General features: G+C 47.0%; 37 non-coding genes and 5 pseudogenes across 37 annotated transcripts; all 42 read right to left on the bottom strand.

Moving 5' to 3' along the window:
- Positions 1-337: 337 nt before the first annotated feature.
- Positions 338-456, bottom strand: LOC148798022 (5S ribosomal RNA). Its single transcript, XR_016069813.1, has one exon. It is a non-coding gene; the product is annotated as a 5S ribosomal RNA (ribosomal RNA).
- A 355-nt stretch (positions 457-811) lies between these two features.
- On the bottom strand, positions 812-930 carry LOC148798023 (5S ribosomal RNA). Its single transcript, XR_016074226.1, has one exon. It is a non-coding gene; the product is annotated as a 5S ribosomal RNA (ribosomal RNA).
- A 355-nt stretch (positions 931-1,285) lies between these two features.
- LOC148798024 (5S ribosomal RNA) lies at positions 1,286-1,404 on the bottom strand (annotated as a pseudogene).
- Positions 1,405-1,758: 354 nt separating this feature from the next.
- On the bottom strand, positions 1,759-1,877 carry LOC148798025 (5S ribosomal RNA). Its single transcript, XR_016071290.1, has one exon. It is a non-coding gene; the product is annotated as a 5S ribosomal RNA (ribosomal RNA).
- Positions 1,878-2,231: 354 nt separating this feature from the next.
- Positions 2,232-2,350, bottom strand: LOC148798026 (5S ribosomal RNA). Its single transcript, XR_016074227.1, has one exon. It is a non-coding gene; the product is annotated as a 5S ribosomal RNA (ribosomal RNA).
- Positions 2,351-2,705: 355 nt separating this feature from the next.
- On the bottom strand, positions 2,706-2,824 carry LOC148798027 (5S ribosomal RNA). Its single transcript, XR_016075779.1, has one exon. It is a non-coding gene; the product is annotated as a 5S ribosomal RNA (ribosomal RNA).
- Positions 2,825-3,178: 354 nt separating this feature from the next.
- On the bottom strand, positions 3,179-3,297 carry LOC148798028 (5S ribosomal RNA). Its single transcript, XR_016075093.1, has one exon. It is a non-coding gene; the product is annotated as a 5S ribosomal RNA (ribosomal RNA).
- A 354-nt stretch (positions 3,298-3,651) lies between these two features.
- Positions 3,652-3,770, bottom strand: LOC148798029 (5S ribosomal RNA). The gene has a single exon (XR_016069375.1). It is a non-coding gene; the product is annotated as a 5S ribosomal RNA (ribosomal RNA).
- A 356-nt stretch (positions 3,771-4,126) lies between these two features.
- LOC148798030 (5S ribosomal RNA) lies at positions 4,127-4,245 on the bottom strand. The gene has a single exon (XR_016068876.1). It is a non-coding gene; the product is annotated as a 5S ribosomal RNA (ribosomal RNA).
- A 354-nt stretch (positions 4,246-4,599) lies between these two features.
- LOC148798031 (5S ribosomal RNA) lies at positions 4,600-4,718 on the bottom strand. Its single transcript, XR_016075105.1, has one exon. It is a non-coding gene; the product is annotated as a 5S ribosomal RNA (ribosomal RNA).
- A 354-nt stretch (positions 4,719-5,072) lies between these two features.
- Positions 5,073-5,191, bottom strand: LOC148798032 (5S ribosomal RNA). The gene has a single exon (XR_016074946.1). It is a non-coding gene; the product is annotated as a 5S ribosomal RNA (ribosomal RNA).
- A 356-nt stretch (positions 5,192-5,547) lies between these two features.
- Positions 5,548-5,666, bottom strand: LOC148798033 (5S ribosomal RNA). Its single transcript, XR_016072983.1, has one exon. It is a non-coding gene; the product is annotated as a 5S ribosomal RNA (ribosomal RNA).
- A 354-nt stretch (positions 5,667-6,020) lies between these two features.
- LOC148798034 (5S ribosomal RNA) lies at positions 6,021-6,139 on the bottom strand. Its single transcript, XR_016073658.1, has one exon. It is a non-coding gene; the product is annotated as a 5S ribosomal RNA (ribosomal RNA).
- A 354-nt stretch (positions 6,140-6,493) lies between these two features.
- LOC148798035 (5S ribosomal RNA) lies at positions 6,494-6,612 on the bottom strand. The gene has a single exon (XR_016071148.1). It is a non-coding gene; the product is annotated as a 5S ribosomal RNA (ribosomal RNA).
- A 356-nt stretch (positions 6,613-6,968) lies between these two features.
- On the bottom strand, positions 6,969-7,086 carry LOC148798036 (5S ribosomal RNA; annotated as a pseudogene).
- Positions 7,087-7,440: 354 nt separating this feature from the next.
- LOC148798037 (5S ribosomal RNA) lies at positions 7,441-7,559 on the bottom strand. The gene has a single exon (XR_016073059.1). It is a non-coding gene; the product is annotated as a 5S ribosomal RNA (ribosomal RNA).
- Positions 7,560-7,914: 355 nt separating this feature from the next.
- LOC148798038 (5S ribosomal RNA) lies at positions 7,915-8,033 on the bottom strand. Its single transcript, XR_016074228.1, has one exon. It is a non-coding gene; the product is annotated as a 5S ribosomal RNA (ribosomal RNA).
- A 355-nt stretch (positions 8,034-8,388) lies between these two features.
- On the bottom strand, positions 8,389-8,507 carry LOC148798039 (5S ribosomal RNA). The gene has a single exon (XR_016070740.1). It is a non-coding gene; the product is annotated as a 5S ribosomal RNA (ribosomal RNA).
- Positions 8,508-8,861: 354 nt separating this feature from the next.
- Positions 8,862-8,980, bottom strand: LOC148798040 (5S ribosomal RNA). Its single transcript, XR_016075116.1, has one exon. It is a non-coding gene; the product is annotated as a 5S ribosomal RNA (ribosomal RNA).
- Positions 8,981-9,334: 354 nt separating this feature from the next.
- Positions 9,335-9,453, bottom strand: LOC148798041 (5S ribosomal RNA). The gene has a single exon (XR_016074447.1). It is a non-coding gene; the product is annotated as a 5S ribosomal RNA (ribosomal RNA).
- Positions 9,454-9,808: 355 nt separating this feature from the next.
- On the bottom strand, positions 9,809-9,927 carry LOC148798042 (5S ribosomal RNA). The gene has a single exon (XR_016075780.1). It is a non-coding gene; the product is annotated as a 5S ribosomal RNA (ribosomal RNA).
- Positions 9,928-10,281: 354 nt separating this feature from the next.
- Positions 10,282-10,400, bottom strand: LOC148798043 (5S ribosomal RNA). Its single transcript, XR_016072624.1, has one exon. It is a non-coding gene; the product is annotated as a 5S ribosomal RNA (ribosomal RNA).
- Positions 10,401-10,755: 355 nt separating this feature from the next.
- LOC148798044 (5S ribosomal RNA) lies at positions 10,756-10,874 on the bottom strand. Its single transcript, XR_016074524.1, has one exon. It is a non-coding gene; the product is annotated as a 5S ribosomal RNA (ribosomal RNA).
- Positions 10,875-11,229: 355 nt separating this feature from the next.
- On the bottom strand, positions 11,230-11,348 carry LOC148798045 (5S ribosomal RNA). The gene has a single exon (XR_016074229.1). It is a non-coding gene; the product is annotated as a 5S ribosomal RNA (ribosomal RNA).
- A 355-nt stretch (positions 11,349-11,703) lies between these two features.
- On the bottom strand, positions 11,704-11,822 carry LOC148798046 (5S ribosomal RNA; annotated as a pseudogene).
- A 354-nt stretch (positions 11,823-12,176) lies between these two features.
- Positions 12,177-12,295, bottom strand: LOC148798047 (5S ribosomal RNA). The gene has a single exon (XR_016071291.1). It is a non-coding gene; the product is annotated as a 5S ribosomal RNA (ribosomal RNA).
- A 354-nt stretch (positions 12,296-12,649) lies between these two features.
- LOC148798048 (5S ribosomal RNA) lies at positions 12,650-12,768 on the bottom strand. The gene has a single exon (XR_016072288.1). It is a non-coding gene; the product is annotated as a 5S ribosomal RNA (ribosomal RNA).
- Positions 12,769-13,123: 355 nt separating this feature from the next.
- LOC148798049 (5S ribosomal RNA) lies at positions 13,124-13,242 on the bottom strand. Its single transcript, XR_016075781.1, has one exon. It is a non-coding gene; the product is annotated as a 5S ribosomal RNA (ribosomal RNA).
- Positions 13,243-13,596: 354 nt separating this feature from the next.
- LOC148798050 (5S ribosomal RNA) lies at positions 13,597-13,715 on the bottom strand. Its single transcript, XR_016075127.1, has one exon. It is a non-coding gene; the product is annotated as a 5S ribosomal RNA (ribosomal RNA).
- A 354-nt stretch (positions 13,716-14,069) lies between these two features.
- On the bottom strand, positions 14,070-14,188 carry LOC148798051 (5S ribosomal RNA). Its single transcript, XR_016069492.1, has one exon. It is a non-coding gene; the product is annotated as a 5S ribosomal RNA (ribosomal RNA).
- Positions 14,189-14,544: 356 nt separating this feature from the next.
- On the bottom strand, positions 14,545-14,663 carry LOC148798052 (5S ribosomal RNA; annotated as a pseudogene).
- A 354-nt stretch (positions 14,664-15,017) lies between these two features.
- Positions 15,018-15,136, bottom strand: LOC148798053 (5S ribosomal RNA). Its single transcript, XR_016075138.1, has one exon. It is a non-coding gene; the product is annotated as a 5S ribosomal RNA (ribosomal RNA).
- Positions 15,137-15,490: 354 nt separating this feature from the next.
- LOC148798054 (5S ribosomal RNA) lies at positions 15,491-15,609 on the bottom strand. Its single transcript, XR_016074947.1, has one exon. It is a non-coding gene; the product is annotated as a 5S ribosomal RNA (ribosomal RNA).
- A 356-nt stretch (positions 15,610-15,965) lies between these two features.
- On the bottom strand, positions 15,966-16,084 carry LOC148798055 (5S ribosomal RNA). The gene has a single exon (XR_016072984.1). It is a non-coding gene; the product is annotated as a 5S ribosomal RNA (ribosomal RNA).
- A 354-nt stretch (positions 16,085-16,438) lies between these two features.
- On the bottom strand, positions 16,439-16,557 carry LOC148798056 (5S ribosomal RNA). Its single transcript, XR_016075150.1, has one exon. It is a non-coding gene; the product is annotated as a 5S ribosomal RNA (ribosomal RNA).
- A 354-nt stretch (positions 16,558-16,911) lies between these two features.
- On the bottom strand, positions 16,912-17,030 carry LOC148798057 (5S ribosomal RNA). Its single transcript, XR_016071149.1, has one exon. It is a non-coding gene; the product is annotated as a 5S ribosomal RNA (ribosomal RNA).
- Positions 17,031-17,386: 356 nt separating this feature from the next.
- On the bottom strand, positions 17,387-17,504 carry LOC148798058 (5S ribosomal RNA; annotated as a pseudogene).
- A 354-nt stretch (positions 17,505-17,858) lies between these two features.
- On the bottom strand, positions 17,859-17,977 carry LOC148798059 (5S ribosomal RNA). Its single transcript, XR_016073172.1, has one exon. It is a non-coding gene; the product is annotated as a 5S ribosomal RNA (ribosomal RNA).
- Positions 17,978-18,332: 355 nt separating this feature from the next.
- Positions 18,333-18,451, bottom strand: LOC148798060 (5S ribosomal RNA). Its single transcript, XR_016074230.1, has one exon. It is a non-coding gene; the product is annotated as a 5S ribosomal RNA (ribosomal RNA).
- A 355-nt stretch (positions 18,452-18,806) lies between these two features.
- Positions 18,807-18,925, bottom strand: LOC148798061 (5S ribosomal RNA). Its single transcript, XR_016070741.1, has one exon. It is a non-coding gene; the product is annotated as a 5S ribosomal RNA (ribosomal RNA).
- A 354-nt stretch (positions 18,926-19,279) lies between these two features.
- On the bottom strand, positions 19,280-19,398 carry LOC148798062 (5S ribosomal RNA). The gene has a single exon (XR_016075161.1). It is a non-coding gene; the product is annotated as a 5S ribosomal RNA (ribosomal RNA).
- A 354-nt stretch (positions 19,399-19,752) lies between these two features.
- On the bottom strand, positions 19,753-19,871 carry LOC148798063 (5S ribosomal RNA). Its single transcript, XR_016074449.1, has one exon. It is a non-coding gene; the product is annotated as a 5S ribosomal RNA (ribosomal RNA).
- Between the last annotated feature and the right edge of the window lie 298 nt (positions 19,872-20,169).

Here is a 20,169-nt window from a genome sequence, read left to right on the forward strand (position 1 = left end):
TAGATCTTTGTGCACTATCTTGCTCCCCTCCATTAATTGTTTTAGACTTGAAAAAACTGTGTATGCAGCCTTCCTCCCTTGGTAACCGTGCACAAGCTCCTACGTGAGCAGAGTGTTTGCTTTTCAGATCTGTCGCACCCCCGGATAGATGCAATACTATCGCGGGGCCCACAATGCACGACGAATGCCAAAAGCCCGGTTTTTGCACGGTTCTCATTCAGTAATGACGATTGTGCCGCAAATGGTCCGAGTATCCGGCGCGTTGTTTGCGTTTGTCTCGCCGAAACGACAAATGGAATTTGCAAATACGATATCGAAATAAAATATTAATAAAATTGGGGTGCAACACGAGGACTTCACAGGAGGTCACCCATCCTAGTACTACTCTCGCCCAAGCACGCTTAACTTCGGAGTTCTAATGGGATCCAGTGCATTTGTGCTGCTATGATCGCACCCGTTTAATTCATGCTCGCTTAGATCTTTATGCACTATCTTGCTCCCCTCCATTAATTGTTTTAGACTTGAAAAAACTGTGTATGCAGCCTTCCTCCCTTGGTAACCGTGCACAAGCTCTTACGTGAGCAGAGTGTTTGCTTTTTAGATCTGCCGCACCCCCGGATAGATGCAATACTATCGCGGGGCCCACAATGCACGACGAATGCCAAAAGCCCGGTTTTTGCACGGTTCTCATTCAGTAATGACGATTGTGCCGCAAATGGTCCGAGTATCCGGCGCGTTGTTTGCGTTTGTCTCGCCGAAACGACAAATGGAATTTGCAAATACGATATCGAAATAAAATATTAATAAAATTGGGGTGCAACACGAGGACTTCCCAGGAGGTCACCCATCCTAGGACTACTCCCGCCCATGCACACTTAACTTCGGAGTTCTGATGGGATCCGGTGCATTAGTGCTGGTATGATCGCACCCGTTTAATTCATGCTCGCTTAGATCTTTATGCACTATCTTGCTCCCCTCCATTAATTGTTTTAGACTTGAAAAAACTGTGTATGCAGCCTTCCTCCCTTGGTAACCGTGCACAAGCTCCTACGTGAGCAGAGTGTTTGCTTTTCAGATCTGTCGCACCCCCGGATAGATGCAATACTATCGCGGGGCCCACAATGCACGACGAATGCCAAAAGCCCGGTTTTTGCACGGTTCCCATTCAGTAATGACGATCGTGCCGCAAATGGTCCGAGTATCCGGCGCGTTGTTTGAGTTTGTCTCGCCGAAACGACAAATGGAATTTGCAAATACGATATCGAAATAAAATATTAATGAAATTGGGGTGCAACACGAGGACTTCCCAGGAGGTCACCCATCCTAGGACTACTCCCACCCATGCACACTTAACTTCGGAGTTCTGATGGGATCCGGTGCATTAGTGCTGGTATGATCTTACCCGTTTAATTCAAGCTCGCTTAGATCTTTATGCACTTTCTTGCTCCCCTCCATTAATTGTTTTAGATTTGAAAAAACTGTGTATGCAGCCTTCCTCCCTTGGTAACCGTGCACAAGCTCCTACGTGAGCAGAGTGTTTGCATTTCAGATCTGCCGCACCCCCGGATAGATGCAATACTATCGCGGGGCCCACAATGCATGACGAATGCCGAAAGCCCGGTTCTTGCATCGTTGCCATTCAGTAATGACGATCGTGCCGCAAATGGTCCGAGTATCCGACGCATTGTTTCCAGTTGTCTCCCAGAAACAACAAATGGAATTTGCAAATACAAATCAAAATAAAATATTAATAAAATTGGGGTGCAACACAGGGACTTCCCAGGAGGTCACCCATCCTAGTACTACTCTCGCCCAAGCACGCTTAACTTCGGAGTTCTGATGGGATCCGGTGCATTAGTGCTGGTATGATCGCACCCGTTTAATTCATGCTCGCTTAGATCTTTATGCACTATCTTGCTCCCCTCCATTAATTGTTTTAGACTTGAAAAAACTGTGTATGCAGCCTTCCTCCCTTGTAACCGTGCACAAGCTCTTACGTGAGCAGAGTGTTTGCTTTTTAGATCTGCCGCACCCCCGGGTAGATGCAATACTATCGCGAGGCCCACAATGCACGACGAATGCCAAAAGCCCGGTTTTTTCACGGTTCCCATTCAGTAATGACAATCGTGCCGCAAATGGTCCGAGTATCCGGCGCGTTGTTTGCGTTTGTCTCACCGAAACGACAAATGGAATTTGCAAATACGATATCGAAATAAAATATTAATAAAATTGGGGTGCAACACGAGGACTTCCCAGGAGGTCACCCATCCTAGGACTACTCCCGCCCATGCACACTTAACTTCGGAGTTCTGATGGGATCCGGTGCATTAGTGCTGGTATGATCGCACCCGTTTAATTCATGCTCGTTTAGATCTTTATGCACTATCTTGCTCCCCTCCATTAATTGTTTTAGACTTGAAAAAACTGTGTATGCAGCCTTCCTCCCTTGGTAACCGTGCACAAGCTCCTACGTGAGCAGAGTGTTTGCTTTTCAGATCTGCCGCACCCCCGGATAGATGCAATACTATCGCGGGGCCCACAATGCACGACGAATGCCAAAAGCCCGGTTTTTGCACGGTTCTCATACAGTAATGACGATTGTGCCGCAAATGGTCCGAGTATCCGGCGCGTTGTTTGCGTTTGTCTCGCCGAAACGACAAATGGAATTTGCAAATACGATATCGAAATAAAATATTAATAAAATTGGGGTGCAACACGAGGACTTCACAGGAGGTCACCCATCCTAGTACTACGCTCGCCCAAGCACACTTAACTTCGGAGTTCTGATGGGATCCGGTGCATTAGTGTTGGTATGATCGCACCCGTTTAATTCATGCTCGCTTAGATCCTTATGCACTATCTTGCTCCCCTCCATTAATTGTTTTAGATTTGAAAAAACTGTGTATGCAGCCTTCCTCCCTTGGTAACCGTGCACAAGCTCCTACGTGAGCAGAGTGTTTGCATTTCAGATCTGCCGCACCCCCGGATAGATGCAATACTATCGCGGGGCCCACAATGCATGACGAATGCCGAAAGCCCGGTTCTTGCATCGTTGCCATTCAGTAATGACGATCGTGCCGCAAATGGTCCGAGTATCCGACGCATTGTTTCCAGTTGTCTCCCAGAAACAACAAATGGAATTTGCAAATACAAATCAAAATAAAATATTAATAAAATTGGGGTGCAACACGAGGACTTCCCAGGAGGTCACCCATCCTAGTACTACTCTCGCCCAAGCACGCTTAACTTCGGAGTTCTGATGGGATCCGGTGCATTAGTGCTGGTATGATCGCACCCGTTTAATTCATGCTCGCTTAGATCTTTATGCACTATCTTGCTCCCCTCCATTAATTGTTTTAGACTTGAAAAAACTGTGTATGCAGCCTTCCTCCCTTGGTAACCGTGCACAAGCTCTTACGTGAGCAGAGTGTTTGCTTTTTAGATCTGCCGCACCCCCGGATAGATGCAATACTATCGCGGGGCCCACAATGCATGACGAATGCCGAAAGCCCGGTTCTTGCATCGTTGCCATTCAGTAATGACGATCGTGCCGCAAATGGTCCGAGTATCCGACGCATTGTTTCCAGTTGTCTCCCAGAAACAACAAATGGAATTTGCAAATACAAATCAAAATAAAATATTAATAAAATTGGGGTGCAACACGAGAACTTCCCAGGAGGTCACCCATCCTAGTACTACTCTCGCCCAAGCACGCTTAACTTCGGAGTTCTGATGGGATCCGGTGCATTAGTGCTGGTATGATCGCACCCGTTTAATTCATGCTCGCTTAGATCTTTATGCACTATCTTGCTCCCCTCCATTAATTGTTTTAGACTTGAAAAAAACTGTGTATGCAGCCTTCCTCGCTTGGTAACCGTGCACAAGCTCTTACGTGAGCAGAGTGTTTGCTTTTTAGATCTGCCGCACCCCCGGATAGATGCAATACTATCGCGGGGCCCACAATGCACGACGAATGCCAAAAGCCCGGTTTTTTCACGGTTCCCATTCAGTAATGACAATCGTGCCACAAATGGTCCGAGTATCCGGCGCGTTGTTTGCGTTTGTCTCGCCGAAACGACAAATGGAATTTGCAAATACGATATCGAAATAAAATATTAATAAAATTGGGGTGCAACACGAGGACTTCCCAGGAGGTCACCCATCCTAGGACTACTCCCGCCCATGCACACTTAACTTCGGAGTTCTGATGGGATCCGGTGCATTAGTGCTGGTATGATCGCAACCGTTTTATTCATGCTCGCTTAGAACTTTATGCACTATCTTGCTCCCCTCCATTAATTGTTTTAGATTTGAAAAAACTGTGTATGCAGCCTTCCTCCCTTGGTAACCGTGCACAAGCTCCTACGTGAGCAGAGTGTTTGCATTTCAGATCTGCCGCACCCCCGGATAGATGCCATACTATCGCGGGGCCCACAATGCATGACGAATGCCGAAAGCCCGGTTCTTGCATCGTTGCCATTCAGTAATGACGATCGTGCCGCAAATGGTCCGAGTATCCGACGCATTGTTTCCAGTTGTCTCCCAGAAACAACAAATGGAATTTGCAAATACAAATCAAAATAAAATATTAATAATATTGGGGTGCAACACGAGGACTTCCCAGGAGGTCACCCATCCTAGTACTACTCTCGCCCAAGCACGCTTAACTTCGGAGTTCTGATGGGATCCGGTGCATTAGTGCTGGTATGATCGCACCCGTTTAATTCATGCTCGCTTAGATCTTTATGCACTATCTTGCTCCCCTCCATTAATTGTTTTAGACTTGAAAAAACTGTGTATGCAGCCTTCCTCCCTTGGTAACCGTGCACAAGCTCTTACGTGAGCAGAGTGTTTGCTTTTTAGATCTGCCGCACCCCCGGATAGATGCAATACTATCGCGGGGCCCACAATGCATGTCGAATGCCGAAAGCCCGGTTCTTGCATCGTTGCCATTCAGTAATGACGATCGTGCCGCAAATGGTCCGAGTATCCGACGCATTGTTTCCAGTTGTCTCCCAGAAACAACAAATGGAATTTGCAAATACAAATCAAAATAAAATATTAATAAAATTGGGGTGCAACACGAGGACTTCCCAGGAGGTCACCCATCCTAGTACTACTCTCGCCCAAGAACGCTTAACTTCGGAGTTCTGATGGGATCTGGTGCATTAGTGCTGGTATGATCGCACCCGTTTAATTCATGCTCGCTTAGATCTTTATGCACTATCTTGCTCCCCTCCATTAATTGTTTTAGACTTGAAAAAAACTGTGTATGCAGCCTTCCTCCCTTGGTAACCGTGCACAAGCTCTTACGTGAGCAGAGTGTTTGCTTTTTAGATCTGCCGCACCCCCGGATAGATGCAATACTATCGCGGGGCCCACAATGCACGACGAATGCCAAAAGCCCGGTTTTTTCACGGTTCCCATTCAGTAATGACAACCGTGCCGCAAGTGGTCCGAGTATCCGGCGCGTTGTTTGCGTTTGTCTCGCCGAAACGACAAATGGAATTTGCAAATACGATATCGAAATAAAATATTAATAAAATTGGGGTGCAACACGAGAACTTCCCAGGAGGTCACCCATCCTAGGACTACTCCCGCCCATGCACACTTAACTTCGGAGTTCTGATGGGATCCGGTGCATTAGTGCTGGTATGATCGCACCCGTTTAATTCATGCTCGCTTAGATCTTTATGCACTATCTTGCTCCCCTCCATTAATTGTTTTTGATTTGAAAAAACTGTGTATGCAGCCTTCCTCCCTTGGTAACCGTGCACAAGCTCCTACGTGAGCAGAGTGTTTGCATTTCAGATCTGCCGCACCCCCGGATAGATGCCATACTATCGCGGGGCCCACAATGCATGACGAATGCCGAAAGCCCGGTTCTTGCATCGTTGCCACTCAGTAATGACGATCGTGCCGCAAATGGTCCGAGTATCCGACGCATTGTTTCCAGTTGTCTCCCAGAAACAACAAATGGAATTTGCAAATACAAATCAAAATAAAATATTAATAAAATTGGGGTGCAACACGAGGACTTCCCAGGAGGTCACCCATCCTAGTCCTACTCTCGCCCAAGCACGCTTAACTTCGGAGTTCTGATGGGATCCGGTGCATTAGTGCTGGTATGATCGCACCCGTTTAATTCATGCTCGCTTAGATCTTTATGCACTATCTTGCTCCCCTCCATTAATTGTTTTAGACTTGAAAAAACTGTGTATGCAGCCTTCCTCCCTTGGTAACCGTGCACAAGCTCTTACGTGAGCAGAGTGTTTGCTTTTTAGATCTGCCGCACCCCCGGATAGATGCAATACTATCGCGGGGCCCACAATGCATGACGAATGCCGAAAGCCCGGTTCTTGCATCGTTGCCATTCAGTAATGACGATCGTGCCGCAAATGGTCCGAGTATCCGACGCATTGTTTCCAGTTGTCTCCCAGAAACAACAAATGGAATTTGCAAATACAAATCAAAATAAAATATTAATAAAATTGGGGTGCAACACGAGGACTTCCCAGGAGGTCACCCATCCTAGTACTACTCTCGCCCAAGCACGCTTAACTTCGGAGTTCTGATGGGATCCGGTGCATTAGTACTGGTATGATCGCACCCGTTTAATTCATGCTCGCTTAGATCTTTATGCACTATCTTGCTCCCCTCCATTAATTGTTTTAGACTTGAAAAAAACTGTGTATGCAGCCTTCCTCCCTTGGTAACCGTGCACAAGCTCTTACGTGAGCAGAGTGTTTGCTTTTTAGATCTGCCGCACCCCCGGATAGATGCAATACTATCGCGGGGCCCACAATGCACGACGAATGCCAAAAGCCCGGTTTTTTCACGGTTCCCATTCAGTAATGACAATCGTGCCGCAAGTGGTCCGAGTATCCGGCGCGTTGTTTGCGTTTGTCTCGCCGAAACGACAAATGGAATTTGCAAATACGATATCGAAATAAAATATTAATAAAATTGGGGTGCAACACGAGGACTTCCCAGGAGGTCACCCATCCTAGGACTACTCCCGCCCATGCACATTAACTTCGGAGTTCTGATGGGATCCGGTGCATTAGTGCTGGTATGATCGCACCCGTTTAATTCATGCTCGCTTAGATCTTTATGCACTATCTTGCTCCCCTCCATTAATTGTTTTAGATTTGAAAAAACTGTGTATGCAGCCTTCCTCCCTTGGTAACCGTGCACAAGCTCCTACGTGAGCAGAGTGTTTGCATTTCAGATCTGCCGCACCCCCGGATAGATGCCATACTATCGCGGGGCCCACAATGCATGACGAATGCCGAAAGCCCGGTTCTTGCATCGTTGACATTCAGTAATGACGATCGTGCCGCAAATGGTCCGAGTATCCGACGCATTGTTTCCAGTTGTCTCCCAGAAACAACAAATGGAATTTGCAAATACAAATCAAAATAAAATATTAATAAAATTGGGGTGCAACACGAGGACTTCCCAGGAGGTCACCCATCCTAGTACTACTCTCGCCCAAGCACGCTTAACTTCGGAGTTCGGATGGGATCCGGTGCATTAGTGCTGGTATGATCGCACCCGTTTAATTCATGCTCGCTTAGATCTTTATGCACTATCTTGCTCCCCTCCATTAATTGTTTTAGACTTGAAAAAACTGTGTATGCAGCCTTCCTCCCTTGGTAACCGTGCACAAGCTCTTACGTGAGCAGAGTGTTTGCTTTTTAGATCTGCCACACCCCCGGATAGATGCAATACTATCGCGGGGCCCACAATGCACGACGAATGCCAAAACCCCGGTTTTTTCACGGTTCCCATTCAATAATGACAATCGTGCCGCAAATGGTCCGAGTATCCGGCGCGTTGTTTGCGTTTGTCTCGCCGAAACGACAAATGGAATTTGCAAATACGATATCGAAATAAAATATTAATAAAATTGGGGTGCAACACGAGGACTTCCCAGGAGGTCACCCATCCTAGGACTACTCCCGCCCATGCACACTTAACTTCGGAGTTCTGATGGGATCCGGTGCATTAGTGCTGGTATGATCGCACCCGTTTAATTCATGCTCGCTTAGATCTTTATGCACTATCTTGCTCCCCTCCATTAATTGTTTTAGACTTGAAAAAACTGTGTATGCAGCCTTCCTCCCTTGGTAACCGTGCACAAGCTCCTACGTGAGCAGAGTGTTTGCTTTTCAGATCTGCCGCACCCCCGGATAGATGCAATACTATCGCGGGGCCCACAATGCACGACGAATGCCAAAAGCCCGGTTTTTGCACGGTTCCCATTCAGTAATGACGATCGTGCCGCAAATGGTCCGAGTATCCGGCGCGTTGTTTGAGTTTGTCTCGCCGACACGACAAATGGAATTTGCAAATACGATATCGAAATAAAATATTAATAAAATTGGGGTGAAACACAAGGACTTCCCAGGAGGTCACCCATCCTAGGACTACTCCCGCCCATGCACACTTAACTTCGGAGTTCTGATGGGATCCGGTGCATTAGTGCTGGTATGATCGCACCCGTTTAATTCATGCTCGCTTAGATCTTTATGCACTATCTTGCTCCCCTCCATTAATTGTTTTTGATTTGAAAAAACTGTGTATGCAGCCTTCCTCCCTTGGTAACCTTGCACAAGCTCCTACGTGAGCAGAGTGTTTGCATTTCAGATCTGCCGCACCCCCGGATAGATGCCATACTATCGCGGGGCCCACAATGCATGACGAATGCCGAAAGCCCGGTTCTTGCATCGTTGCCATTCAGTAATGACGATCGTGCCGCAAATGGTCCGAGTATCCGACGCATTGTTTCCAGTTGTCTCCCAGAAACAACAAATGGAATTTGCAAATACAAATCAAAATAAAATATTAATAAAATTGGGGTGCAACACGAGGACTTCCCAGGAGGTCACCCATCCTAGTACTACTCTCGCCCAAGCACGCTTAACTTCGGAGTTCTGATGGGATCCGGTGCATTAGTGCTGGTATGATCGCACCCGTTTAATTCATGCTCGCTTAGATCTTTATGCACTATCTTGCTCCCCTCCATTAATTGTTTTAGACTTGAAAAAACTGTGTATGCAGCCTTCCTCCCTTGGTAACCGTGCACAAGCTCTTACGTGAGCAGAGTGTTTGCTTTTTAGATCTGCCGCACCCCCGGATAGATGCAATACTATCGCGGGGCCCACAATGCATGACGAATGCCGAAAGCCCGGTTCTTGCATCGTTGCCATTCAGTAATGACGATCGTGCCGCAAATGGTCCGAGTATCCGACGCATTGTTTCCAGTTGTCTCCCAGAAACAACAAATGGAATTTGCAAATACAAATCAAAATAAAATATTAATAAAATTGGGGTGCAACACGAGGACTTCCCAGGAGGTCACCCTTCCTAGTACTACTCTCGCCCAAGCACGCTTAACTTCAGAGTTCTGATGAGATCCGGTGCATTAGTGCTGGTATGATCGCACCCGTTTAATTCATGCTCGCTTAGATCTTTGTGCACTATCTTGCTCCCCTCCATTAATTGTTTTAGACTTGAAAAAACTGTGTATGCAGCCTTCCTCCCTTGGTAACCGTGCACAAGCTCCTACGTGAGCAGAGTGTTTGCTTTTCAGATCTGTCGCACCCCCGGATAGATGCAATACTATCGCGGGGCCCACAATGCACGACGAATGCCAAAAGCCCGGTTTTTGCACGGTTCTCATACAGTAATGACGATTGTGCCGCAAATGGTCCGAGTATCCGGCGCGTTGTTTGCGTTTGTCTCGCCGAAACGACAAATGGAATTTGCAAATACGATATCGAAATAAAATATTAATAAAATTGGGGTGCAACACGAGGACTTCACAGGAGGTCACCCATCCTAGTACTACGCTCGCCCAAGCACACTTAACTTCGGAGTTCTGATGGGATCCGGTGCATTAGTGTTGGTATGATCGCACCCGTTTAATTCATGCTCGCTTAGATCTTTATGCACTATCTTGCTCCCCTCCATTAATTGTTTTAGATTTGAAAAAACTGTGTATGCAGCCTTCCTCCCTTGGTAACCGTGAACAAGCTCCTACGTGAGCAGAGTGTTTGCATTTCAGATCTGCCGCACCCCCGGATAGATGCAATACTATCGCGGGGCCCACAATGCATGACGAATGCCGAAAGCCCGGTTCTTGCATCGTTGCCATTCAGTAATGACGATCGTGCCGCAAATGGTCCGAGTATCCGACGCATTGTTTCCAGTTGTCTCCCAGAAACAACAAATGGAATTTGCAAATACAAATCAAAATAAAATATTAATAAAATTGGGGTGCAACACGTGGACTTCCCAGGAGGTCACCCATCCTAGTACTAATCTCGCCCAAGCACGCTTAACTTCGGAGTTCTGATTGGATCCGGTGCATTAGTGCTGGTATGATCGCACCCGTTTAATTCATGCTCGCTTAGATCTTTATGACCTATCTTGCTCCCTTCCATTAATTGTTTTAGATTTGAAAAAAATGTGTATGCAGCCTTCTTCCCTTGGTAACCGTGCACAAGCTCCTACGTGAGCGGAGTGTTTGCTTTTCAGATCTGCCGCACCTCCGGATAGATGCAATACTATCGCGGGGCCCACAATGCACGACGAATGCCAAAAGCCCGGTTTTTTCACGGTTCCCATTCAGTAATGACAATCGTGCCGCAAATGGTCCGAGTATCCGGCGCGTTGTTTGCGTTTGTCTCGCCGAAACGACAAATGGAATTTGCAAATACGATATCGAAATAAAATATTAATAAAATTGGGGTGCAACACGAGGACTTCCCAGGAGGTCACCCATCCTAGGACTACTCTCGCCCATGCACACTTAACTTCGGAGTTCTGATGGGATCCGGTGCATTAGTGCTGGTATGATCGCACCCGTTTAATTCATGCTCGCTTAGATCTTTATGCACTATCTTGCTCCCCTCCATTAATTGTTTTAGACTTGAAAAAACTGTGTATGCAGCCTTCCTCCCTTGGTAACCGTGCACAAGCTCTTACGTGAGCAGAGTGTTTGCTTTTTAGATCTGCCGCACCCCCGGATAGATGCAATACTATCGCGGGGCCCACAATGCACGACGAATGCCAAAAGCCCGGTTTTTGCACGGTTCTCATTCAGTAATGACGATTGTGCCGCAAATGGTCCGAGTATCCGGCGCGTTGTTTGCGTTTGTCTCGCCGAAACGACAAATGGAATTTGCAAATACGATATCGAAATAAAATATTAATAAAATTGGGGTGCAACACGAGGACTTCCCAGGAGGTCACCCATCCTAGGACTACTCCCGCCCATGCACACTTAACTTCGGAGTTCTGATGGGATCCGGTGCATTAGTGCTGGTATGATCGCACCCGTTTAATTCATGCTCGCTTAGATCTTTATGCACTATCTTGCTCCCCTCCATTAATTGTTTTAGACTTGAAAAAACTGTGTATGCAGCCTTCCTCCCTTGGTAACCGTGCACAAGCTCCTACGTGAGCAGAGTGTTTGCTTTTCAGATCTGTCGCACCCCCGGATAGATGCAATACTATCGCGGGGCCCACAATGCACGACGAATGCCAAAAGCCCGGTTTTTGCACGGTTCCCATTCAGTAATGACGATCGTGCCGCAAATGGTCCGAGTATCCGGCGCGTTGTTTGAGTTTGTCTCGCCGAAACGACAAATGGAATTTGCAAATACGATATCGAAATAAAATATTAATGAAATTGGGGTGCAACACGAGGACTTCCCAGGAGGTCACCCATCCTAGGACTACTCCCACCCATGCACACTTAACTTCGGAGTTCTGATGGGATCCGGTGCATTAGTGCTGGTATGATCTTACCCGTTTAATTCATGCTCGCTTAGATCTTTATGCACTATCTTGCTCCCCTCCATTAATTGTTTTAGATTTGAAAAAACTGTGTATGCAGCCTTCCTCCCTTGGTAACCGTGCACAAGCTCCTACGTGAGCAGAGTGTTTGCATTTCAGATCTGCCGCACCCCCGGATAGATGCAATACTATCGCGGGGCCCACAATGCATGACGAATGCCGAAAGCCCGGTTCTTGCATCGTTGCCATTCAGTAATGACGATCGTGCCGCAAATGGTCCGAGTATCCGACGCATTGTTTCCAGTTGTCTCCCAGAAACAACAAATGGAATTTGCAAATACAAATCAAAATAAAATATTAATAAAATTGGGGTGCAACACAGGGACTTCCCAGGAGGTCACCCATCCTAGTACTACTCTCGCCCAAGCACGCTTAACTTCGGAGTTCTGATGGGATCCGGTGCATTAGTGCTGGTATGATCGCACCCGTTTAATTCATGCTCGCTTAGATCTTTATGCACTATCTTGCTCCCCTCCATTAATTGTTTTAGACTTGAAAAAACTGTGTATGCAGCCTTCCTCCCTTGTAACCGTGCACAAGCTCTTACGTGAGCAGAGTGTTTGCTTTTTAGATCTGCCGCACCCCCGGATAGATGCAATACTATCGCGGGGCCCACAATGCACGACGAATGCCAAAAGCCCGGTTTTTTCACGGTTCCCATTCAGTAATGACAATCGTGCCGCAAATGGTCCGAGTATCCGGCGCGTTGTTTGCGTTTGTCTCACCGAAACGACAAATGGAATTTGCAAATACGATATCGAAATAAAATATTAATAAAATTGGGGTGCAACACGAGGACTTCCCAGGAGGTCACCCATCCTAGGACTACTCCCGCCCATGCACACTTAACTTCGGAGTTCTGATGGGATCCGGTGCATTTGTGCTGGTATGATCGCACCCGTTTAATTCATGCTCGCTTAGATCTTTATGCACTATCTTGCTCCCCTCCATTAATTGTTTTAGACTTGAAAAAACTGTGTATGCAGCCTTCCTCCCTTGGTAACCGTGCACAAGCTCCTACGTGAGCAGAGTGTTTGCTTTTCAGATCTGCCGCACCCCCGGATAGATGCAATACTATCGCGGGGCCCACAATGCACGACGAATGCCAAAAGCCCGGTTTTTGCACGGTTCTCATACAGTAATGACGATTGTGCCGCAAATGGTCCGAGTATCCGGCGCGTTGTTTGCGTTTGTCTCGCCGAAACGACAAATGGAATTTGCAAATACGATATCGAAATAAAATATTAATAAAATTGGGGTGCAACACGAGGACTTCACAGGAGGTCACCCATCCTAGTACTACGCTCGCCCAAGCACACTTAACTTCGGAGTTCTGATGGGATCCGGTGCATTAGTGTTGGTATGATCGCACCCGTTTAATTCATGCTCGCTTAGATCCTTATGCACTATCTTGCTCCCCTCCATTAATTGTTTTAGATTTGAAAAAACTGTGTATGCAGCCTTCCTCCCTTGGTAACCGTGCACAAGCTCCTACGTGAGCAGAGTGTTTGCATTTCAGATCTGCCGCACCCCCGGATAGATGCAATACTATCGCGGGGCCCACAATGCATGACGAATGCCGAAAGCCCGGTTCTTGCATCGTTGCCATTCAGTAATGACGATCGTGCCGCAAATGGTCCGAGTATCCGACGCATTGTTTCCAGTTGTCTCCCAGAAACAACAAATGGAATTTGCAAATACAAATCAAAATAAAATATTAATAAAATTGGGGTGCAACACGAGGACTTCCCAGGAGGTCACCCATCCTAGTACTACTCTCGCCCAAGCACGCTTAACTTCGGAGTTCTGATGGGATCCGGTGCATTAGTGCTGGTATGATCGCACCCGTTTAATTCATGCTCGCTTAGATCTTTATGACCTATCTTGCTCCCTTCCATTAATTGTTTTAGATTTGAAAAAAATGTGTATGCAGCCTTCTTCCCTTGGTAACCGTGCACAAGCTCCTACGTGAGCGGAGTGTTTGCTTTTCAGATCTGCCGCACCTCCGGATAGATGCAATACTATCGCGGGGCCCACAATGCACGACGAATGCCAAAAGCCCGGTTTTTTCACGGTTCCCATTCAGTAATGACAATCGTGCCGCAAATGGTCCGAGTATCCGGCGCGTTGTTTGCGTTTGTCTCGCCGAAACGACAAATGGAATTTGCAAATACAAATCAAAATAAAATATTAATAAAATTGGGGTGCAACACGAGAACTTCCCAGGAGGTCACCCATCCTAGTACTACTCTCGCCCAAGCACGCTTAACTTCGGAGTTCTGATGGGATCCGGTGCATTAGTGCTGGTATGATCGCACCCGTTTAATTCATGCTCGCTTAGATCTTTATGCACTATCTTGCTCCCCTCCATTAATTGTTTTAGACTTGAAAAAAACTGTGTATGCAGCCTTCCTCGCTTGGTAACCGTGCACAAGCTCTTACGTGAGCAGAGTGTTTGCTTTTTAGATCTGCCGCACCCCCGGATAGATGCAATACTATCGCGGGGCCCACAATGCACGACGAATGCCAAAAGCCCGGTTTTTTCACGGTTCCCATTCAGTAATGACAATCGTGCCACAAATGGTCCGAGTATCCGGCGCGTTGTTTGCGTTTGTCTCGCCGAAACGACAAATGGAATTTGCAAATACGATATCGAAATAAAATATTAATAAAATTGGGGTGCAACACGAGGACTTCCCAGGAGGTCACCCATCCTAGGACTACTCCCGCCCATGCACACTTAACTTCGGAGTTCTGATGTGATCCGGTGCATTAGTGCTTGTATGATCGCAACCGTTTTATTCATGCTCGCTTAGAACTTTATGCACTATCTTGCTCCCCTCCATTAATTGTTTTAGATTTGAAAAAACTGTGTATGCAGCCTTCCTCCCTTGGTAACCGTGCACAAGCTCCTACGTGAGCAGAGTGTTTGCATTTCAGATCTGCCGCACCCCCGGATAGATGCAATACTATCGCGGGGCCCACAATGCATGACGAATGCCGAAAGCCCGGTTCTTGCATCGTTGCCATTCAGTAATGACGATCGTGCCGCAAATGGTCCGAGTATCCGACGCATTGTTTCCAGTTGTCTCCCAGAAACAACAAATGGAATTTGCAAATACAAATCAAAATAAAATATTAATAAAATTGGGGTGCAACACGAGGACTTCCCAGGAGGTCACCCATCCTAGTACTACTCTCGCCCAAGCACGCTTAACTTCGGAGTTCTGATGGGATCCGGTGCATTAGTGCTGGTATGATCGCACCCGTTTAATTCATGCTCGCTTAGATCTTTATGCACTATCTTGCTCCCCTCCATTAATTGTTTTAGACTTGAAAAAACTGTGTATGCAGCCTTCCTCCCTTGGTAACCGTGCACAAGCTCTTACGTGAGCAGAGTGTTTGCTTTTTAGATCTGCCGCACCCCCGGATAGATGCAATACTATCGCGGGGCCCACAATGCATGTCGAATGCCGAAAGCCCGGTTCTTGCATCGTTGCCATTCAGTAATGACGATCGTGCCGCAAATGGTCCGAGTATCCGACGCATTGTTTCCAGTTGTCTCCCAGAAACAACAAATGGAATTTGCAAATACAAATCAAAATAAAATATTAATAAAATTGGGGTGCAACACGAGGACTTCCCAGGAGGTCACCCATCCTAGTACTACTCTCGCCCAAGAACGCTTAACTTCGGAGTTCTGATGGGATCTGGTGCATTAGTGCTGGTATGATCGCACCCGTTTAATTCATGCTCGCTTAGATCTTTATGCACTATCTTGCTCCCCTCCATTAATTGTTTTAGACTTGAAAAAAACTGTGTATGCAGCCTTCCTCCCTTGGTAACCGTGCACAAGCTCTTACGTGAGCAGAGTGTTTGCTTTTTAGATCTGCCGCACCCCCGGATAGATGCAATACTATCGCGGGGCCCACAATGCACGACGAATGCCAAAAGCCCGGTTTTTTCACGGTTCCCATTCAGTAATGACAACCGTGCCGCAAGTGGTCCGAGTATCCGGCGCGTTGTTTGCGTTTGTCTCGCCGAAACGACAAATGGAATTTGCAAATACGATATCGAAATAAAATATTAATAAAATTGGGGTGCAACACGAGAACTTCCCAGGAGGTCACCCATCCTAGGACTACTCCCGCCCATGCACACTTAACTTCGGAGTTCTGATGGGATCCGGTGCATTAGTGCTGGTATGATCGCACCCGTTTAATTCATGCTCGCTTAGATCTTTATGCACTATCTTGCTCCCCTCCATTAATTGTTTTTGATTTGAAAAAACTGTGTATGCAGCCTTCCTCCCTTGGTAACCGTGCACAAGCTCCTACGTGAGCAGAGTGTTTGCATTTCAGATCTGCCGCACCCCCGGATAGATGCCATACTATCGCGGGGCCCACAATGCATGACGAATGCCGAAAGCCCGGTTCTTGCATCGTTGCCATTCAGTAATGACGATCGTGCCGCAAATGGTCCGAGTATCCGACGCATTGTTTCCAGTTGTCTCCCAGAAACAACAAATGGAATTTGCAAATACAAATCAAAATAAAATATTAATAAAATTGGGGTGCAACACGAGGACTTCCCAGGAGGTCACCCATCCTAGTACTACTCTCGCCCAAGCACGCTTAACTTCGGAGTTCTGATGGGATCCGGTGCATTAGTGCTGGTATGATCGCACCCGTTTAATTCATGCTCGCTTAGATCTTTATGCACTATCTTGCTCCCCTCCATTAATTGTTTTAGACTTGAAAAAACTGTGTATGCAGCCTTCCTCCCTTGGTAACCGTGCACAAGCTCTTACGTGAGCAGAGTGTTTGCTTTTTAGATCTGCCGCACCCCCGGATAGATGCAATACTATCGCGGGGCCCACAATGCATGACGAATGCCGAAAGCCCGGTTCTTGCATCGTTGCCATTCAGTAATGACGATCGTGCCGCAAATGGTCCGAGTATCCGACGCATTGTTTCCAGTTGTCTCCCAGAAACAACAAATGGAATTTGCAAATACAAATCAAAATAAAATATTAATAAAATTGGGGTGCAACACGAGGACTTCCCAGGAGGTCACCCATCCTAGTACTACTCTCGCCCAAGCACGCTTAACTTCGGAGTTCTGATGGGATCCGGTGCATTAGTACTGGTATGATCGCACCCGTTTAATTCATGCTCGCTTAGATCTTTATGCACTATCTTGCTCCCCTCCATTAATTGTTTTAGACTTGAAAAAAACTGTGTATGCAGCCTTCCTCCCTTGGTAACCGTGCACAAGCTCTTACGTGAGCAGAGTGTTTGCTTTTTAGATCTGCCGCACCCCCGGATAGATGCAATACTATCGCGGGGCCCACAATGCACGACGAATGCCAAAAGCCCGGTTTTTTCACGGTTCCCATTCAGTAATGACAATCGTGCCGCAAGTGGTCCGAGTATCCGGCGCGTTGTTTGCGTTTGTCTCGCCGAAACGACAAATGGAATTTGCAAATACGATATCGAAATAAAATATTAATAAAATTGGGGTGCAACACGAGGACTTCCCAGGAGGTCACCCATCCTAGGACTACTCCCGCCCATGCACATTAACTTCGGAGTTCTGATGGGATCCGGTGCATTAGTGCTGGTATGATCGCACCCGTTTAATTCATGCTCGCTTAGATCTTTATGCACTATCTTGCTCCCCTCCATTAATTGTTTTAGATTTGAAAAAACTGTGTATGCAGCCTTCCTCCCTTGGTAACCGTGCACAAGCTCCTACGTGAGCAGAGTGTTTGCATTTCAGATCTGCCGCACCCCCGGATAGATGCCATACTATCGCGGGGCCCACAATGCATGACGAATGCCGAAAGCCCGGTTCTTGCATCGTTGACATTCAGTAATGACGATCGTGCCGCAAATGGTCCGAGTATCCGACGCATTGTTTCCAGTTGTCTCCCAGAAACAACAAATGGAATTTGCAAATACAAATCAAAATAAAATATTAATAAAATTGGGGTGCAACACGAGGACTTCCCAGGAGGTCACCCATCCTAGTACTACTCTCGCCCAAGCACGCTTAACTTCGGAGTTCGGATGGGATCCGGTGCATTAGTGCTGGTATGATCGCACCCGTTTAATTCATGCTCGCTTAGATCTTTATGCACTATCTTGCTCCCCTCCATTAATTGTTTTAGACTTGAAAAAACTGTGTATGCAGCCTTCCTCCCTTGGTAACCGTGCACAAGCTCTTACGTGAGCAGAGTGTTTGCTTTTTAGATCTGCCACACCCCCGGATAGATGCAATACTATCGCGGGGCCCACAATGCACGACGAATGCCAAAACCCCGGTTTTTTCACGGTTCCCATTCAATAATGACAATCGTGCCGCAAATGGTCCGAGTATCCGGCGCGTTGTTTGCGTTTGTCTCGCCGAAACGACAAATGGAATTTGCAAATACGATATCGAAATAAAATATTAATAAAATTGGGGTGCAACACGAGGACTTCCCAGGAGGTCACCCATCCTAGGACTACTCCCGCCCATGCACACTTAACTTCGGAGTTCTGATGGGATCCGGTGCATTAGTGCTGGTATGATCGCACCCGTTTAATTCATGCTCGCTTAGATCTTTATGCACTATCTTGCTCCCCTCCATTAATTGTTTTAGACTTGAAAAAACTGTGTATGCAGCCTTCCTCCCTTGGTAACCGTGCACAAGCTCCTACGTGAGCAGAGTGTTTGCTTTTCAGATCTGCCGCACCCCCGGATAGATGCAATACTATCGCGGGGCCCACAATGCACGACGAATGCCAAAAGCCCGGTTTTTGCACGGTTCCCATTCAGTAATGACGATCGTGCCGCAAATGGTCCGAGTATCCGGCGCGTTGTTTGAGTTTGTCTCGCCGACACGACAAATGGAATTTGCAAATACGATATCGAAATAAAATATTAATAAAATTGGGGTGAAACACAAGGACTTCCCAGGAGGTCACCCATCCTAGGACTACTCCCGCCCATGCACACTTAACTTCGGAGTTCTGATGGGATCCGGTGCATTAGTGCTGGTATGATCGCACCCGTTTAATTCATGCTCGCTTAGATCTTTATGCACTATCTTGCTCCCCTCCATTAATTGTTTTTGATTTGAAAAAACTGTGTATGCAGCCTTCCTCCCTTGGTAACCTTGCACAAGCTCCTACGTGAGCAGAGTGTTTGCATTTCAGATCTGCCGCACCCCCGGATAGATGCCATACTATCGCGGGGCCCACAATGCATGACGAATGCCGAAAGCCCGGTTCTTGCATCGTTGCCATTCAGTAATGACGATCGTGCCGCAAATGGTCCGAGTATCCGACGCATTGTTTCCAGTTGTCTCCCAGAAACAACAAATGGAATTTGCAAATACAAATCAAAATAAAATATTAATAAAATTGGGGTGCAACACGAGGACTTCCCAGGAGGTCACCCATCCTAGTACTACTCTCGCCCAAGCACGCTTAACTTCGGAGTTCTGATGGGATCCGGTGCATTAGTGCTGGTATGATCGCACCCGTTTAATTCATGCTCGCTTAGATCTTTATGCACTATCTTGCTCCCCTCCATTAATTGTTTTAGACTTGAAAAAACTGTGTATGCAGCCTTCCTCCCTTGGTAACCGTGCACAAGCTCTTACGTGAGCAGAGTGTTTGCTTTTTAGATCTGCCGCACCCCCGGATAGATGCAATACTATCGCGGGGCCCACAATGCATGACGAATGCCGAAAGCCCGGTTCTTGCATCGTTGCCATTCAGTAATGACGATCGTGCCGCAAATGGTCCGAGTATCCGACGCATTGTTTCCAGTTGTCTCCCAGAAACAACAAATGGAATTTGCAAATACAAATCAAAATAAAATATTAATAAAATTGGGGTGCAACACGAGGACTTCCCAGGAGGTCACCCTTCCTAGTACTACTCTCGCCCAAGCACGCTTAACTTCAGAGTTCTGATGAGATCCGGTGCATTAGTGCTGGTATGATCGCACCCGTTTAATTCATGCTCGCTTAGATCTTTGTGCACTATCTTGCTCCCCTCCATTAATTGTTTTAGACTTGAAAAAACTGTGTATGCAGCCTTCCTCCCTTGGTAACCGTGCACAAGCTCCTACGTGAGCAGAGTGTTTGCTTTTCAGATCTGTCGCACCCCCGGATAGATGCAATACTATCGCGGGGCCCACAATGCACGACGAATGCCAAAAGCCCGGTTTTTGCACGGTTCTCATACAGTAATGACGATTGTGCCGCAAATGGTCCGAGTATCCGGCGCGTTGTTTGCGTTTGTCTCG

Source organism: Nelumbo nucifera, chromosome 4, assembly GCF_055504915.1.
Source record: "Nelumbo nucifera cultivar China Antique chromosome 4, China Antique-T2T, whole genome shotgun sequence".
Lineage (NCBI taxonomy): Eukaryota > Viridiplantae > Streptophyta > Magnoliopsida > Proteales > Nelumbonaceae > Nelumbo > Nelumbo nucifera.